Source organism: Coturnix japonica, chromosome Z (genome assembly GCF_054131305.1).
Source record: "Coturnix japonica strain WE chromosome Z, WE-NBRP24, whole genome shotgun sequence".
NCBI lineage: Eukaryota > Metazoa > Chordata > Aves > Galliformes > Phasianidae > Coturnix > Coturnix japonica.
The window spans coordinates 66,949,474-66,968,618 of NC_140702.1; the positions used below are offsets into that span (position 1 = coordinate 66,949,474).

At 49.4% G+C, this 19,145-nt stretch overlaps 1 protein-coding gene across 6 annotated transcripts in view; it reads right to left on the reverse strand.

Annotated features, from left to right (window-relative positions):
• CNTFR (ciliary neurotrophic factor receptor) overlaps positions 1–19,145 on the reverse strand; it is a 166,025-nt gene that overhangs the window by 66,319 nt on the left and 80,561 nt on the right. The gene's annotated exons all lie outside the window — the stretch shown is intronic.

Sequence of the window (19,145 nt, forward strand, 5' to 3'; positions counted from 1 at the left end):
GAGACTGCAAGCAGTGCACCCAGAGCTGGACCCTGCAGGGCAGGAGCGAGGGGATACCGCACAGCAAGATTTTAGCTCAGCAGAGGGAGAACTTATAGCAAAAGGAAGCGTTTTGTCAGCACTCGCTTCATGGTTCCATGGCCTGTGGCACTTTCCAACAGAGCTGCCAGCAGATCCAGGTGCCTGCAGGCTATGATACACCTTGCACAACTGCTCTCTTTTTCTCCTCTGCTTTTCAACTTCTCCCCAAGAAGTCAAGCCCTGGGGCTGGGCTCCCTTCAGCACCTGCCTGCAAATGGACTACAGGGAGGTATGTGTAACCCAATCAAGATAAGTAACCAGGAGTTATCTTTCCTCCATAAGAGACAGAGCCATACCCCACCCTCTCATAGCAGTCCTCCGTGCTTAGGATATGCAAGATGCAGATGTCATCCCTGCTGCAGCATTTCTGGGATGACAAGAAACAGCATGACCCTTCCTGGTCACACAGCAAGGGGGTCATGCAGGGGACCAGGGTAGGAGGGAGCTGCTGGGGATATGGCAGTGATGCCAGCCTGTCTGCTAGGAGATGAACAGCACTGTGTGAAAAGCAAATTACACCTTCACAACCATTTAAACCTCTCTAATCTAAAGCACCGTACTGGTAACGTGTGGAGGATTGCCTTTTAATCTAGAACATGAGTATAGGCTCGTTAGCCAGATGGCATCCATTTAGACCTAAATAAAGGGGAAGCTGCATCGGCCAGCAAAAAAAAAAAAACAACAACAACAACAAAAAAAAACCCAACAAAACAAAACAGCAAAACATATTCCATTAGCAACACAGCCCATGCAGGAGCCCAGATGGCTTCGAGTTTGCAGCAGGACATGAGATTTTGGGGGCTGGACAGAGAGGCAAATGTGGCTGGGCACACAGGTTTTGAAGGGCAGTGGGAGCCCAGCTCCAAATGTCTCTCCAGGGCAGTAATTGGGGTACTGAGAATGGGGAGTGCAGAGAAGAGACAGGACATTACTGCTGGATTGATGGCAAAGGGTTTGCACCACAAGGGCATGTGGTGAGAGCAGACCCAGTCCTCCCAGGTCACCCTGTGCAAATTGCTCTCCCTGTGCCTCAGTTTCCCTGCCTGCAAAGTAGAGATAATGGCCTTTGAAAGCTCCAGTGGAGAAGCACTGAGTGCTAATTACTACATTGTTATCACTCACTGTGCTTCTGTCCTGCTCCTCCTTCCCCCATGCCTGCTCCCCAGACTGCAACCTGCACTCATCCTCACCACACCCTCTGTGACACTGCTGCCATTTGTGTCCCCATCCCAGTGGGGATGCAGCCCCCCAGGTGACCCCCCTGCTCACTGCAGCCTCAGTGCCGATGTTATCCCAAGCATCGCATTCCCCATTTCACATCTACTGCTCCTCCTGGGGATCACAACCTCCCACCCTCCCTGTTTCTCATCTTATCAAGTCATTAAAATAATTGCTTCTGCTTCTGCCTGCCTGCCTGGCAGCCTCCCCTGAGGCAAGACCCATACACAGATGGGTACTATGGGGAGGGGACTCTCAAAGGTGATGCTGCATGGCTTACAAGGGCAGAAGAGAGAGTGGGGAAATAGCCAAGGTCTTCTGGGAGCCCACAGTGCCCACAGCCAGCACAGAGATCCCACTACTCAGTTTTTTCCCCTGCAAAACTCACAGACATGAGACTCATCTCATAGACAAGCCCTGCAGCCAGGCAGGAATTGGAGCTATTTCAGTGTGAAACATCTAAACAAAACCAACTTCTCCTCACTCAAATCACAATTTCCCATGCAGCATTTACTTCGTTTGCCTCTTCTGCCCAAAGCCATTATTATGCTTTTTCCACATACATAATAAAACCTTCAGCATTTCTGCAGATGCTTCCAATGCAAATTTCTGTTGGCTGCATGTGCTTACATCTAATGGTGTTTCTAACAGATGCCTGCACCCTAGCAGGCAGGTGCATGGGGCAGCAAGCAGCAGAGCACCAGCCGTGCTCAAACAGGAGGGACCCTAGGCTGTGTCCCTGCTCCTGCAGGAAACATATGAAAGGTGACAGTGGGGAACCACATTTATATCACAGCAAACCCAGTGGTGGGGAACTCAATCTTCTGCAGAAAAGCAGTCTGGACAATATTTGATTTGCCCCTGTGGTGAATCATTTCTTGGCAGCAGAGTGGAAAGTGGAGCTCTGATGGTCATTCTTAGAGGCTGTTTCAATGTGGACATGAACACGGTTCCCTCCAGCAGTTCCCATTCTACACCAAATGTGCCACCAGCAGTGCTTCCCCTGGGTCAGACAGGCCCTGTATAAGCAATTTGTGGCCAGAACTAAGATGTAAAGACAGGACTGGAGGCTGTTCCTGAACTAGGGTGAGGGGCACAGTGTTGGGATGTGAACTGGTGTGGTGTGATGGGGTAGGACTGGCAGCAGAAGGATGGGGAGTGGGTATCTAGCCAGAAAGCGAAATGCCAACCTCTTCTTCATATTCCCAGGGTCTTCCTCTGCATTGGCTGAGATCCCTTCCCACCTCCTATTAATAGGATCCCTAAAGCCATGGAGACACTTGCTGGTTAATGAGGTAGCAACCAGCTATGGCCTGCTGAAAGCTGCTTGGCCATCCTGCGAGCATCTGCCAGAAATGTGTAGAAAAAGCCTTGGTTTCCAAACCTCATGCTTGCACGACAGCCTTCTGTCAGTAAATTCCTCCCAGCTCTGCTGTTACAGGGCCCAGCTCTCAAGTGGTGATCCAGGAGAGAAAAAAACCAAAAACCTCAATTAACTCATTTCCTCCCTATGTGTCTCCATTGCAGCTCTGCCAAGAGCCGTCCATGGGCTCTGCAGTGCCGGCACTCCAGGCATTGTGGTGAGCCCACACTGCAGACACCAACTGCAGCTGCTGTGGTACACCTGCACTGATGGTAGGCATGAAGCTCTGCCTGTGCTGCAGGTGCCCATAACAACACTGCAGCACACCTGCACTACAGATGCTGACTGCTGATGTTACAGCACACCTGTCCTACAGATGCTGGCTGTAAATGCTATTGTCTGCCTGCACTGCAGGTGCTGACTTTGGACACCCCAGAACATCTACATCCTGAGGAGCTGTGACAATTTTTCCTACTTTTGGGGCATGATGCTACACCCATACTGCAGATAATGACTGCAAGCAGTACATAGAATCATACAGAACCACAGAATGGCCTGGGTTGAAAAGGACCACGATGATCATCCAATTTCAACCCCCCCACCATGTGCAGGGTCACCAACCACCAGACCAGGCTGCCCAGAGCCACATCCAGCCTGGCCCTTAGTGCCTCCAGGGACGGGGCATCCACAACCTCTTTGGGCAACCTGAAATCCCCACCACTGGTTCCCACAGGGATTTCACTTCTTGTGACAGTATAATGGGGGAAAACAGACAACAATACCCTTGTTGCTCAACATATAACATGAGAGGCACAGTTGCAGACCTAAAGCTCTGTTGCTTTACAGTGCTCCATCTTCATTGGACCTCATTTTTTAGCTCAAGAGAAGACAGGCTGTAGGATCTCTTAATATGTGCTTCATAAAGCCTCATCGGCAGGGTCAGCCCTGTCACTTGAAAGGGCTCCTTAAATCTAATTTGACTTCCCACTGTCAAAATGGTGATCAGCACACTGTTCACTCAGACCAAGCACTGCTGGGCCAGTTGAAATTAATTGACTCCTTGATCTTAAGGATTCCATCTCTTTCCTGCCTGGAAGAAGGAAAGATGGATGGAAAATGAAGGGAAGTCTTTCAGAAAAATTCCCATCTGTTTTGGTTGAAGACACGCGCATCAAGGCAGCCACACGCTTAGAATCACTAAGGTTGGAAGAGACTACTAAGACCATCTAGTCCAGCTGCTTGAAGGGCTCTTGGCTCTACCACACGAATGTGAGCATCCCAGGAAACATCACAGGCTGGTAGGGGAACTGCCTGCTTGGACTCCAGGACAGGTAATTTCTGGCTTGTGTGGATCACAGACACGTGATGGGCAGGGAGCTCTGGACTGGAGATCCCCAGGACAACCAATCTCAGCCACTGCCCTGTGTCTGCAGGGCTGGGAGCATCTCTGCTCCAGGAACAGGATGGGTACCTTTCCTTTCAAGCCAGCCCTCTGCAAAATGACAAAGTTGAGTCTCACCACATCAGGACTCCGTGGACAACACCTTGTCCCTAAGAAATGGCCAATAGGTGCTACAACCTGCTCTCCTCCAAGGACAGGAAGGGGACCATGCTTGCAGCATGGCTCTCTGCCAGGCATGCCCAACCTTCTTAAAGATCACCCAAGCACATTACTGGGATCATCTCCAGCAGCCCTGTTTATGAACAGCCCTTGGCTACACAGCCATCGTTCCAGTCTAACGCATGGGCAGCTGCCTGATGCTGTCTGTCCCCTCTTCCTGCCTCACAGAGGGATGTTTCCTGCAGCTTGTACCTGTCCTCACCACTGCCACCAAATGAACCAGCCTATCTGCAAGCGGAGGGCAGCGGTCCAAGCCCAGCCATCTGTTCCAGCGGTGATAAAAGGCAACACAAAGCTTGGCATACTAATAAGCGATGCGTGTCTTCAAAATTGGTTCTGGGAGAAAGCATAGGAGGGCAGGAGGAGGCTGAATCCTTACAGACATGGGTTGTAGAGAAACATCACCCCTGAGCCTGTTCTTCACCAACCCAGTGCACACAGGGCATGAAGCGATGGTGAGCATGTATACATGAAACCCAATCCTTTCCCCTCCAAACTGATGCGCTGAGATGGAGGAAACAAGAACAAATGGCATTTTTTTTCAGTCACTGTTGTGTGTTCCCCCCTTTTTCATCAACTTTCTCCCACACTGAGCACTTCCTGACTCTCTGCATAGATGTGCTGCAGGAGTCAATCAAGAGTTAGCTTCTATGAAAGAAGTGCCATAGCTTTTTTAGAGCCTCTGTTTTGGGCCTTGGGTTGTACTTTTCCAGAGGTTCTTCTTCTTCGCATCCAAGGGAGATGCACCGATAGGTGACAGGAGATTCTCAAGGATCCCATGTTTCCCAGTGCACCTCCCAGGAAGGTGGAGAAATCACCATGACCATTGTGTTTGGTGGAAGGTCCTGCTCCTTCCACTTCTCCAGGAAAACACTCCTAATGCTGCAATGGATTTTAGTATATGAACTTTCAGTATTCAGGCATGAAAACAAAAAAATAATGATGATGGGGAAAAAAACAAAACAAACAAACATAAAAAACAGACCCTAAAAAATGTCTCTAAGTAAAAAGCTCCAGAACTTTTAGGAAGTCCCTGTTGCTGCAGTCTAGGTTCAGCCTGTGATATCCAGTCAACGCTTGCAGCACTTCTTTTGCTGTTCATAGGGCAACATCACCCTTCAATTTCTCCCATGATTTTGCTCAAAACCCTGCTTTTTGCCCTGAGGACAGTCTGTGGCCAAGCTGCCTTATGAACTCACAAACATGCCTTAAAAAGCTCCAGGGCAGAGAAAGACATCACAGCATTAAAGTCAAACACCATGTCACAGTCACACGTAGTTCTAAGCGAAGCAGAGAGGAAAGGAAAAAACACAATTAGGGAAGGAGGGGGAAGCCCAGAATGACATGCTAACATTTTGCATCAGAAACCCTGTTTGTATTGTTGCTCTGGCATGGTGGAAAAGCAGAGTTCCAAACAGTTCCAACTGCTGCTGCTTTTGCTTTCTTAGTGCAGGAGGATCGGGCTGTTCTCCGTGGGATGCTGGGTGCAGGTGGTGGCTTGGGATGCTGGGGACCAGTACTCCCCATACTTCTTTGGTACTTTGGGGATATCTGTCTACTCACTGCTCTTTCTTTATCCCAATGGCCCCACACTGCCCCCACATGCCACAGCAGCCCTCAGTGTTTTGACTAGGCAAGTAAAGCAGTGACTGAGGAGGAATCCGAGGCATGGGGCTGCCCAGTGATTCCTCAAGGCAGCATTGTGGGGAAGCTCATTTTCACCTTTGGTGACAGCCAGCAATACCAGGGGCTGCCAGCAGCCCTCTGACAGCAGCAGGGATGTGAAGGACAGTGAAAAGACCAGAGTGACATGCTTGCCCCAAGAACAGCCTCCCTGGACAGCAAGAGGAGGAACCTTTCCTTTGCACCCCCAAGCATCCTTCTTTGCCTGCTATGTTGGCAGCATTTTCAGCAAGATCTGGGCCTGCCAAGCATTGCTACACAGGAGCATACACCAATGCTGCACTCCACCAGCAATGCCAAAAAGGGCCAGAGGCTGACACAGCTCACCTGGCCTCCAATGAGTTTTCGAAGGGCTTCCCAACCCTGCAGCCTCCCAGACCACCTCCAAGTCCTCCCCAGGGTCCCCTGCCCGAGGTCCTGATGCACCACACCAGCGGGAGCAAGCAGAGAACAAGGAGGAAGAAGCAGGGCTGTCCTGAAGCAGCTGCGCTGAAATAAAAGGCACGAAAGCCTCTCACCCAAAACTACAGGAAAATTTAATTATCAAGGACAAAACACCATCTGTTTGTGTGGACTGTGACCTCATGCTGGCCCCTGGCTTTAACAGCTCTTAAATTAGCATGTTTGTTAGGGGGTATTAGCTGTTTGACATCAGGGAGGCAGTTCCATGGGGGTGAGGAGGGGGGGATGGGGCAGCTGTGCTGCAAACACGTGCCTGAACAGCATGGTGAGCCCAGCAGCAGGGCTGGGAGGCAACAGGGGACCACAGAGCAGCCTGGAAGTGCATGGGTCTAGCATGCCCGCAGTGCAAAACCACCCCCAGTGCATGAGCAGCACTGGTAAATACAACTTTGGAAGTGAACATCCCTTTTGGGTTGAGGCAATGAGCCCAAAATCATGGCACGGAGCTGCTGTCAGCTGAGCCTGGGCACTGAAACTGCACAGTCTTTGAGGTCCCCTCTTAAGGTCCCTTCCAACCCAATCAACTCTGTGATTCTGTAATTTTATGATTAATATGTGCTTGGACGATGTCTCAGCTCTCGGTCTCTTTCCAGGTGTGCTGCCAAAAAGGAAAGAGAGAACAAGATGTCTGCAATAAGAGTTTGCAATTGAAAGACAGCAATTAAATAGATATTCAATAATGAGGAAAAACTGGTTAAAATGAAATTTGTTTCTAGCCCTGCAAGGAAGAAAAGGCACAAATACTGTTGGCAAGCCCAGGAACTGATTCATCCCCCTGTCAGTGCCAAACTGAGGTATAGTATCCACACTACTTTCTTACCTACCAACAACAGCAAGCAAAAGATGGTCTGAAGCCTGTCTGCCTACTTGAAAGAAAAACAACCAAGCTCCACTTTGTTAGATTCCAGAACATTTTCCCCAAGCCCTTCTCCTCTCTTCTAGCCCTCCTCTCCCATTCCCAAGCCCAAACAAGACAGCTCATATCCAGCCATGCCCCTTCCATCTGTCTTATAACTATCCAACTGCAGCGCTCCTGTGCTCACAACAAACCATCATCAGAAGGTTCACCACCACCACCCATGGGTTTCCCTCCTCAGGCTCCTTCCCAGTGATCACTGCACTGCTTACACCTCTGCAAGCACAGGATCCCCAGTAATCAGCTGCATTTTCATACAGCTCAGTGGGGGAGACTTGAGCAGCCAATCTTCAGCCATTTCCAGCCTTCCCAGAGAAATCAATCCCTCAGTGAACAGGCGCCAGTGATCTGCATGTGGTGTCTGTTGTCCATGTGAGGGTTTGAGTGGATGCTCCAAAAATGATACCTGTGCCTATGTCTGCAAGCCCTATATCCATGTTCAAAACAGGTCAGACCCAGCCTGTTCCCTCCAGACACTCCATCCCTGATCTGGCCCCAGGGGCCTTCCTGTACCTGAGCTGTGCTTCCAGCAGCCTCCCCACTGCTTGTGGCCGGACAGATGCCGACCATGTGTGTGCTTTAACTCTGGACCCTTCCTGCAGGCTCCAGAGCCTTCCACCAAAAAAAAACCAAAAAACAAACAACAAACCCCCCAAAAAATACCAGTGGCCTCCAGCCCCTTCCAAAACTCTGCCTGAATTCGACCTGCTGGGACATGGCTTGTTTGTTTATTTGTTTTTTAATTAGAAAATATTAATCAGCATTTAAAAATAATAATAATTTTTAAAGTGTCAACCAGCTGGGGCTGCAAAAGCTGTGGCGTTTTGGCTCCCGACCGAGCACTTTGATAGAAAGGCTCTCTGGAAAACGCCATAGAAAATATTTAATTTCTCCCAAGGTCTGCATATGGGGCTCATCACTCGCGCATATTACACAGGAATATTCATGTGCGCTGGCCTCCTGTTACAGGATGATGAGCGTTTGCTGGTGCAGTGTGCAAGACAGGCTCCTTCCTTTCCTTTGCCTTCACTTTTTTTTTTTTTCCTCTTTTTTCTTTTTTTTGGAAGAAGAAAGTGCTGTACTTCGCCTTCTGTCTCCAACTATTCCTCAACGGCAGAAAAAATGAAAAGCTGAGCCAGCCACTGGCTGGTCCACCCACCTCCATCAGCAGGACAACACCACGGATGGGCAGTAAACAGGGGAAAAACACACTTCTGCCCCCTTTTTGCTCCCTCCTAGATACTCAGTGTCACATTAGATAGGGCCCTGGGCAACCTGATCAGGTAGATGGCAAACCTGCCTAGGGAAGGTATTGAAACTGGATGGTCTTTGAGGTCCCTTCCAACCCAAGCCATTCTGTGATACAGTATCCATTAATTCCCTACCTGGATAGAGGAGCCAGTCAAACACTACTTCTGAAACACACATGAAAGGAGTAAAAACTACTGAATCTTTCAATCAGAATTTCTGAACAAAATGTTCATACCTGTATGCATGAGCATACAGACACACACATACATTCATACCTGCTATCAATTTTATTACTTTGGCAATCTGTCCCAAACAGAAAGGAAGTCTGGTGCCAGGTTAATGCCTACACAGGGTCAGCCAGATCTCACTAAGGAGAAAATTATTCAAGGAGAGAAGAAAGCACACCTTAAAGAGCCTCTGAGACACTGCTGTTCTGGGGCAACTCCACTACACAGTGGGCAATGCTGATCCTTGTAAGTCCAGTGACAATTATTGTGGTCACAAGGCTGAAACTTATGAGGGGTGATTGAGGGAACGGGGATTGCTCATTCTGGAGAAGAGAAGGCTCAGGCGAGACCTTATTGATCCCTACAGTGCCCTTAGAGGAAGCTATGTTAAAGTGTGGGGTCAGCCTCTCCTACCAAGTGACAGGAATAGAACAAGAGGGAATGGCCTTAAGTTGTGCCAAGGGAGGTTCAGATTGGATGTTAAGAAACATTTATTCTCTGAAAGAGTGGAGATGCAACAGCATTGGCTACCCAGGTTGGTGGTGGAGTCAGCATCCCTGGAGGTGTTCAAGAATGGTAGAGATGTGGCACTGAGGGACATGGATAGTGGGCACAGTATGGCTGGGTTGACAGTTGGACTTGATGAACTTAGTGGTCCTCTCCAATCTCATGATTCTATGAAGTTTCCCCCTGGGAACTGTCACACAGGACAACATCATGGGATCTGTGGCCTTGGAGGTTTTCAAGACCCAGGTGGGAGAAGCAAACAGCTCATAATGCAGCACTCACCCTGCTTGGCACTGGGCTACAGACCTCCCAAGGTTACTTCTAGCCAGGATGGCTGCAGAAGCACATTATCGCTAGGAAAAATTAAACACAAATAAGTCCCTTATGAATTCTGGGAGTGGGACAGCTCACTTTGGCACTCCTATCCAATACACGATTCTTTCCAACAACCCAGTGAAATGTGTCTGAATGAACCTGAACGGCTTCTTCACTCACTACTGCATCTTGGATGGAGACCACAGAGCTACACCATGGCACAGCCCTGGCCTCAAGGGAACAGCCTTCCTCCCCACTTCCAAACCTTCTGTGGTTTGGAACACAACTCATACAACACCAGTAAGTGATTAACGAGCAGCCAAGCTCATCAGCACGCACACTGCGTGCATGGGCGCTTGTGTGCGTGCGCACTGCTCGGTGAGACTTGGCAGTGGAGGGGAGGTGGGGGGAAGAGCGCTGACAAGCAGATGATTAATGGAAATGCATGCAGGAGGAAAAGTAACGTCCGCTGAAACTATCAGCCAGAGCTAGCATGGGAAAGAAATTCGGAGACACCGTCCCCATCCCCTGCTCTCCATGCATCGCGCCTCCCAGCTCGGAGCTGCTCGCCAGTCCCTTCCTGGCTTCTATTTTTGCAGGTGCAATTTCATATTTGAAAATAACCATGCTGCACACGCACATATATTTCTTCCTCCTTGGCTCCCAGCTCATTGCATGCGGAAACAGCAGCGCTGGGAGAGCAAACCTCCCAGTGCGCAGCGTGCGGCAGCAATTAGACATCCCGTGTATCTCGTTACCCCGCACCTCTGGGTGCAGGCACCCACAGACCCACTTGCACCACCTGTGCTTTCCAAGAGGCTATGGGCTTGGAAATACACAGAGCATTACTGCTTTACACCCAAATAACAGTGAAATGAAATAGAAGAAAACAATGAAAGAGGCTGAAAACTCAAGCCTGGCTCCTCTCCGAAACTCTGCTAGGAGTCTGTAAATTATATCCAAAGCAGAGCTGGCGCGAATGCACCATCAGCAAAGAGGGAGATCAGGCGGAAAAGGGGGAGCAAGCATCTGTTCCTTGTCCAGTGCTCACAGGCTCAGCTTGGGTCACCAAATAAACTGCACAGCAGTGCATGCTCTTCCCCAGTATTGCTGATGGGAGAAGAATAGAGAGGAGCCAACCAGGTAAGGAAGGCAGAGCATGGAGTTGAAGTACTGGGGATGTGATCACAGAATCGTGGAATGGTTTGGGTTGGAAGGGACGTTTATAGACCACCTAGTCTAACCCACTGCCAAAAGCAGAGTGATCTCCCACTCAGGTTGCCCAAAGCTCATCCAAGCTGGATTTGAACACTCCTAAGTATGGAGCATCCAAAATCAATTTGGTCAAACACTTTCCGTGCCTCCCATCCTTTCCGGCAAAATTTTCTAACACAGTCTATAAACCAGTGTCTTTCTTACACTGGTGCTGGAACACCACCATTTACTGCCTTGACTTGGGAAGGTGATGCCCGGTTGAGAAGACCGCCTCAGAGAATTAAGCTGGGGGTGCTGTTCAGCACTTTGCTGCTCAGGTAATGACCAAAGCTGTGTGTGATTTCATTGGACTGCTTGGTGAAACACTTGTACAATTGACATGGTTTAACAGACTGCTGTTTATGAGACGGAGCAGTATTTAAAAGACACATTTCTCTCAGAGCCGCACATAAAATTTGATAGCTAAATAGCTGTAAATGCTACTGAAGTCTGACAACTCAAAGAGGAATAGAGGGTCTGTCATGCGGAGTATCCGCCAATACGCCCGGCCCCGCAGAGCCGACGAGACTTCCAGTCTCATAAAATCTTTTTTATATTGGAAGTGAGAATTTGTGTAGCGCATATGAACTCACTTTTATTGGGCTGGTGTGATGCTGAGAAAACGCAGTTAAAGTTGTACAAGTCCTCCTTGGAGCGCTATCGGGGCGTCTATAAATCAAAGGCTTTATCCTGGAACGTGTTTACTAAATAAACCAGCTTTAATTGAGCTTGTGCAAGCCAGAGGATGCCATTCACACAAACCATGCTCCCAGCAAGCAGCCCAACCCTGGCTGCCCTGAACCCACACAGCCTCTGGTGCACTGTATCACCCTGGGCCATTTGGGCACGGAGCTCCATGGAGTATCCATTGGAAATGGGGGCAGAGCTTCTTGGGATACCCACTGGAAATGGAAACAGAGTTCCAAACCGTACCCACTAAAAATGGGCATGGAACTCCACAGGATACCCATTGGAAAAGGGCACAAAGCTCCATAGGGTACCCATTGGAAATGGGAAACAGAGCTCCATGAGATACGCCATAGAAATGGAGCATTTCCCAACCTCCACAAAGGCCTGGCTCATCTCGGCTGGGGAGAAAGATTTGGGCCAATCTGCCTTATCCCCTGAGGACTCCTACATCTCTACTCTACAGCTGCATTAATTATTTCATCTTAGTCTGGCTTCCTCATTAAGCTAACCTAGACATCCCACGTCTGAGTGACAGCAAGAGAGGCTGCCAGGACCCCAGCCAGCAGTGCTGGAAGCTATAGGTTTGATGTGATTTATGGGGACTAATATTACACATATCTCAAACATGCAGTCTTCAGAGGACTTGAAGCTGCCGAGCAGAGCGGATGGATGGAGGAGCGCCCAAGCAGGACCAGCAGTGTAGCATCCGGACTTAGCCCAGGTGTTTGCACCTCACCTGTGCTCTTCAAGGAGGGTTGAGCCTTATTGTAGGTCCATTTCCCTGGAGGATGCCTCTGCCACAGCTGCCAGCAGCAGACCCCGGTGTGACAGCAAATATCTGCCCCAGAGCAGACACTGGAGAGCTCTTCCACCTCTCTCCACTGATGAGGGTTTGAGTTCAGCTAATTTTGGGATGAGGCTCCCTGTGGGATGTCTGGCATCTGTGGGCTAAAACAACTCTGCTGAGGGGCATTAGTCAGATCCCTCTTTTCCAATACTGTCAAATCCAAGGCTTTCACATGAATCCACTGCATTTCGCCTGCTCTGCAAACAAGTGTGTATAAATGCAAGACTTCAGCCCCATGGAAGCCTCCAGGGAAAATTCAAAGCAATGAAGAATTATGAGTTGCTTTTCTACGAACCCATCAAAAAGAGAGAAAATAAAAAAAAACAACCAAAAACAAATGAAAAAAAGCAACTTGAAAAACCCCCCATTAGTTTCCAGCCCCGTTTAGCCAGCAGTACAGGTCTTTTTCCCACAGTCTAAGGAATCAACACATTTTCAAATCACTCCTGCTTATGGTATTGAATATCAGAACATGACTGCCTTTCATTCAGCAGCTGTTTTGGGATACCGAGGGAAAAGGCAGGCAGTCTAAACTTAGCAAAACACGTGGAAAGGGCTTGATGCATTTTAAAACTCGTTGCAGGCAATCAAAAGGGAAGGTAGAGGTCTGCAAGGGCTGTGTGCGGCGAGGAGGGTTTGGAGAAAGCATCCTTTCCTGACTCCTATCACATCACCGGCTCAGGCTTCTTAGAAAAATGCCACATTGAGTGCTCATTTTTCCAGGAAAATCAGCGTTATCTCCTGATTCACCCACCTTCAGCCTGACATGTGGACCCCCCTGCATCTCTGTGCTGCTGGTGGGAAGCAGGTAGTGCCATGAAGAAAGCCAGCAGCTCCCTCCCCTTCCTCTCTGCCCTGTCCTGTCCTGGGGATAATGGCACCGCAGCAGCACTGACAGGCAGGGCAGACACTGTGCTCTTCCCACTCTTGAAGGCAGTTATTTAGCCTTGATGAAGCAATGCTATTATCCCATTTCACAGACAGGGAACTGCAGAGAGGAGATTCAGCTGGTGCTCAGATGAAAGAGGGAGCAGGGGAGGAAGGCACCAAGCTCTACTCTTGCTGATAGCATCCTATGCACATCCTCTGCAACCTCTGCTCACCCCTTGCATATCCCCTGCAACCTCTATTCACCCACTAAAATCTCTGCACATCCCCTGCATTCTCTGCACATCCCCACCCCGATGCAGCCCCAGAAGCAGTGGGGGCTTGGTGTATTAGAAGGGTAACAAATGGAGGGAGTAGCAGCAGCCTATGGAGGATTAACTAAAAGAAGTTTGCTTTGAAGCACTGGGAGGAGAAAAGCCCTGATTTCCTATGGACTTGCGCCTCTTAATCCTCCCTACACCGACAGCAATAGTTATGACCTCCTCCTGCTCATGCCTCGTCCTTTGGCTCACCAGTGGGGAGGTGAGGGGACTCCAGGGCTTACCCAAAATGCACTGACGAGGTCTGCCTTCTCTTGGGGATGCCTCCCTGGATGTCAAAGCCTCACTGCCATTTGGCAGAGAGATCCCAGCACAGCACCTTGTCCCCGTCCCATCCAATGAGTCCCACCTGGCCCCCCCTGGAGTGACCACAGAACTATAATGCAACCAGGTACACATGGAGGCAGGACTGCTGGGCTCCTAACAAAGACAAAGTGCCTCTCTCCTTCCTCCCAGATTGCAAGCAGATGTGTGCTTAAATTACCTGCTGCTGACTATGATGCTTAGCACAGCGCCATAGTCTAGGAGTAGAGTGAAGAAAAATGTGCAAAATGAATGAGGGGAGGATTAGCAGGAATTCAGGCAGCTCTGGAAGGGCAAAGTGTCACCCTTGCAGAAAACAAATGTCACTTCCTCTGCAAAAATCAGCTGCCCTCAGAAGGAATAAAGCTTGAGCCAAGAGAAGCGTATCCACTTTGAGACATGAAATCCTGACATGGTGAGGATGAGGATGTTGGGAAGAGTACAAAATGTGGTTGGGGCATTCAGGGAGCATACCCAGACAGCCTGCTCTGCCCCCGGGATGCCTGGTAACACTCCCAACTGTGGATATTTGGTTGCTTGTGGCTTGGACACAACACGTCTGCAACGGAACAGCCTCAAACAGGGAGAGCTCCTGCAAAACACTTCGCTTGACGTGAACGTGTAGTTCCTTCCTCTGTCATGCACTGCACTTTGCAAGGGAATGGAGCTGACTCTCAACTTTTGGGAGAGGAAGGATGCATTACCCAGATAAATAATATTTGCTGTATGATATCATGTACCAACACCATGAAACAAAGGTACCCAGAAAAACTGGGATTCCTCTTCCCATCCTATTTAGAGCCACACAAAATCACTGCAAGAGGAAAGCCCATGAACAGCCATTCAGTGCCAGTGTGGCACCAAGAAGAAAGCAAAAGAATGGGAACCACAGAGAAGCTGACTGCGCTTCACTTGGCTTCTTCCTCCAAAGAAACCCTTTGACTTCACATGCATGTACAGCTGTACAGCCAACATGTGGTTCTGAGCAGCCCCCAGGATGGGCAGGAGGTGCTCACTCAGCAGGTGAAACCATCAGCATTTTGGCCAGTTATGTCATGCTCTCTGCCACACAAGGTCACCCATTGGAAGGGCACTGAAGGTCCCTCCCATCTCCTTACAGCACCCCATGCAACATGCAGTGTTCTGAAGGCTAAGGCACAAAAATCCATTCCCTTCCCCCTCTTCTCTCTTGATCACTCTTGGTGAGCCCATTGGGGTCCCATATGGCGTCCTGCTTCCCGGCACAGCTCAGCAAGGAGCAGAGTCAGAGCCTGGGCTGCAGAGTGCTGTGCTGGGTTCATGCACGGGAAACAGAAGACTGGAAATCTCTGAAGTGCACAGCTGGAATCCACACCCCAGCCACGTTTTTTTTTCTTCTAAGTTATCACATACGTTTTTAAAAGCTGTCCAGAGAGGGCTCTGCTGTAAAGCAGCTTGGTGACTCTACAGTAACACCGCTGCCTGCCACACTGACCTGGACCTCTGTGTATTCCCCATTCCCACAGCCCATACTCATCTGTAGCCTTTACCCTTGGACTGTGAAATTATTTAAGGACAGGACTGTACATCCTGCTCTGCATTCCTCCAGCATCAGTGACATGAGGAGGGTGGGAAAGAAAGGATGCGCTACCCAGAAAAATCAAAGTCACTGGAGGATATCACATATCAATGCCATGAAACAAAGGTATGTGGATGCCATGGTGTTCCTCCTTGTCCTTAGATACAGTCGACACAGGATGACTGCAAGAGGAAAGCCCGTGGCCAGACATAAGATTCCGATGTAGAAGCAAGAAGAATGCAAAAGAACAGGAACCACAGCAGCACTCATCTAACCCTCGTACCACATACCTGTTGTTTTCCTATTTCAAAGCTCCTGCAACAGCAACTATATGCCTTGTCAACTGCTTAACCACAAAGTCTGCTACTTGGGATCCTACCACCCTCAGGGCTCCATTCCTGCCTTCACCTTAAACCCAAACCCTGCTGTGTGCAAGCTGCTCCCACGTGCACCATCAGCTCAGAATTCCAGGCAGACAGACACAAGACACTTCATTTCCAACTGAAACCATTACTCTTAGAGCCTAATTAGAAATTAAAGGCTCAACCTGCCATAGCATTTCATTTTGGCCAATGTTTTGCAAATAAACATTCCCTCACCTCCCTCCTCTGTGTGTTTCACAGACACCGGAGGGGTTTGGCCAAATCCAGACCCAGATGTTAGACTTGATCTTTATTGGTCCCTTCCTACTCAGGTTATTCTATGACTCTATGCTTTAGGAGTACCTCTGATAAAAATCAGCGCCAGGGCCCCATGCCTAAAGCAGTCACCATACCAGGACATGAGGCAGGTCCCCTGCACCCCATATGGATAAATGCACCCAAAAGCATGGTGGGGGCTGCCTGCAGCACTGGACGGTGGTAGGGATGGTCACCACCTTCATCTCCCAAGCACTGTGCTCACACAATCCCTCCCCGTTGCTTCCCAGCCCTCTGTGAGGATCGCTGGGAGAACCCAGGATCCCTCGCCACCCTGCCTCCCTCCCACAATGAGATGGGAAACCCATTAAAAGCTGCGAGCAGCAAAGTCTCCACTGCTGCTCCCTGGAGGCACTTTCATAGTCAACTTGAGGAAATTGTTCCTGATATCCAGCCTAAATTTCCCTTTGTTGATTTTCAGTTCAGCAGCGGAAAGGTGGGAGCTGTAATGAGACAAGCGGGGCCTCTGCAGGGGAAGGAGCCGTCAGTTTGAGCGAGGCAATGCACAGAGCAGTGGTTTAAGTGGAGCAGCTATTGTGAAAATCCCAGAATCCTGCAAACTTGGGATGGAAAAGGTCTATTAGCTTTCCCAGTGGACTAACATGAGATTGTTCCCTCTTTTTCTAATGTCTCTCCCGGTCCAGCTATTTGATTGGGACCAGAGCTCTGCAGAAATATGATGGGTTGGCTCTTTCTGGTTTTTCCCCTTTTTTCTTTTCTTTTTTTTTTTTCTTTTTTTAAATAAATGAATTGCTGCACATGGAATAAAATGTTGGGCTTTATGGCCAGATTTTGCAGCTTCATCCAAGGGCAATTTTTTTTTTTGCTGATTCACGTGTTTCTTCTTCTGCCCTGCAACATCCTCTCTTACTCTTCTGGCACATGAGCCAGGGCACAGTGAGTGCAGCACTGGAAGGCTGTGTTTGTAGATAGGAGCTTTTCTAAGTGAGAAAAATGACTCCGAATAGCTTTCCAGGATAGGGCTGCTGCTCACTAAGGCACTGCCCACCTCAGATGATCCCTGTCTGGACCCTGCAGGATGCTGTGCAGCAATCCAGCACCAGCAGAAGTTTGCTGCTTAGGAAGCCAAAGCCAACCTCCTTTTTTTTTTTTTTTTTTTTTCCCATCAAAGTTTGCATCCAGCAGTTTGCCTGCAAACGGATTCTTTCGCCCAGCGCAGAGACAGGGCTCCCTCCGGAAACAGAGGAATCAAAGACCTTGAATGCACGGCGCAAACCTCCTGCTGGCAGATGTTTGCTTTAATCGCATGCCGTTTTCCTAAATGTCAGGTGCCTGTGTGGCAGCAGGAGGGCACTTTCTCCACTCTGCTTTTATGACTTGCAAATGCAACGTGGCCGTGAGCTCCCTGGAAATGTCAGCTCCTTTTTCCCGAGGACCTGCCATCTGTCAGCATGGAGAGGAGGGCGATGGGATGGGGGAGGGGGGAAGACCACCACCGTGACCTATTCACCGGGCACTGACACCCCATCCCCATGCACTAAGGTGACAGTCTGCACACTCAGTATCAGGCACCGCCAAGCAGAGCACCGGGGGATTAACACCGATCACACTTCCCAGTGGTATCACTGCTGTGAACTCCGCATCCTTGCAGTGCACCCGAGGGAGAAAGCCTCAAGCACAGCCCCTTACAATCAAATGCAGACGGTGGCATGCAGCAGCCTGATCCCCGCTGGTCATTTCCTGATGCAGGAGCGCTGATCTGAGGCAGACACATACTTTTCACCCAGAGGCACATGGAAACTTTAAGACCGTGTTTGCCTGGGTCTTTGGACAGAAGAAGGGATGGGACAGCAGCGCAGCTCCCCGGGTCTCTGCTGACCTGGAGGGAAAAGCCCTCGCTCACTGTGGTTGGATAATGACAGGCTGTAAAGCTTACATACGACAGAGCCACACCACAACAGAAAAACCCCCAAGCCTTAACCCCTCTGGCTTTGTTGCAGGGTTTAACAGCAGGAAAAAAGCAGAGCAGAGGGAAATGAAACAGAGATTTTCTCCATCTCCTTCTTAAATACTCTGTACTGCACGGTACATTGCAACTTTGGGATGTGGCAGAACACCAACTGAATTTTATGTGTTGCAAAACCACCTCCTCCGTAGCAGCTGAGATTTCAAGCGTAAGCTCCAGCCTGGGTAATATTTTTCACATATTGAGTCACCACTGACTCCGAAAATAACAAGGGAAAAGGGCTGGGATTTCAATGACTTTAATGCCTGGCTGAATCTGCTGAGAGCTGGGATAGCCCCACTCTGCCCCTCTGTTTTGATCGCAATTTCATCCCAATGCAGGGATACCTGGGACAAAGCAGTGTAGCCCTCCTCAGGAATCCATAAGGTGTAGAAGTGTGGCTGATGGGGTGACCCTGCTGTTATTTCCCACCCCCGAGGCAGGACAACTTTCACAGCCCCTTCTTCCCGTTATGGTAAAATTCAAGGCAGGTTCATTGCCTTCGCCTCTAAATGCCAGCATTCCCCAAACTGCTCAGTAACATCCCACTGGTGTGAGCAAAGCAAGAAGGAGCAAGAAGGGGGAACACAGGACTACTCCTCACCAGCCAACACAGTCCCTTTAGATTGTCCTTAAACTTGAATGTCTACCTCCCCAGGACACTTTCCCAGATAAATTATTCAATTCCCTGCTCTCCTCCTTCTCAGCATGGGAGTAACTGTCTCTGATAGCCCTTATTTGCTAAATAAAACACTCCTTGAAGGCTCCCCACAATAACATTTGCACAGAAAATTGACATTCTTCCTCCCTCCCCTCAGCCCGATGCTGTTTGTTTGTGAGTTAATAACTTGGATGCTCGGCTGAGCTATTGATCCCTCCTCGGCACAGTCGTTCTTTTGGGTACAAAATACACAAAAATAAAATAATGAGCTGGCAATGGCAAAATGATCTTGGTGCTGCAAGGTGCTCCTTCCTAG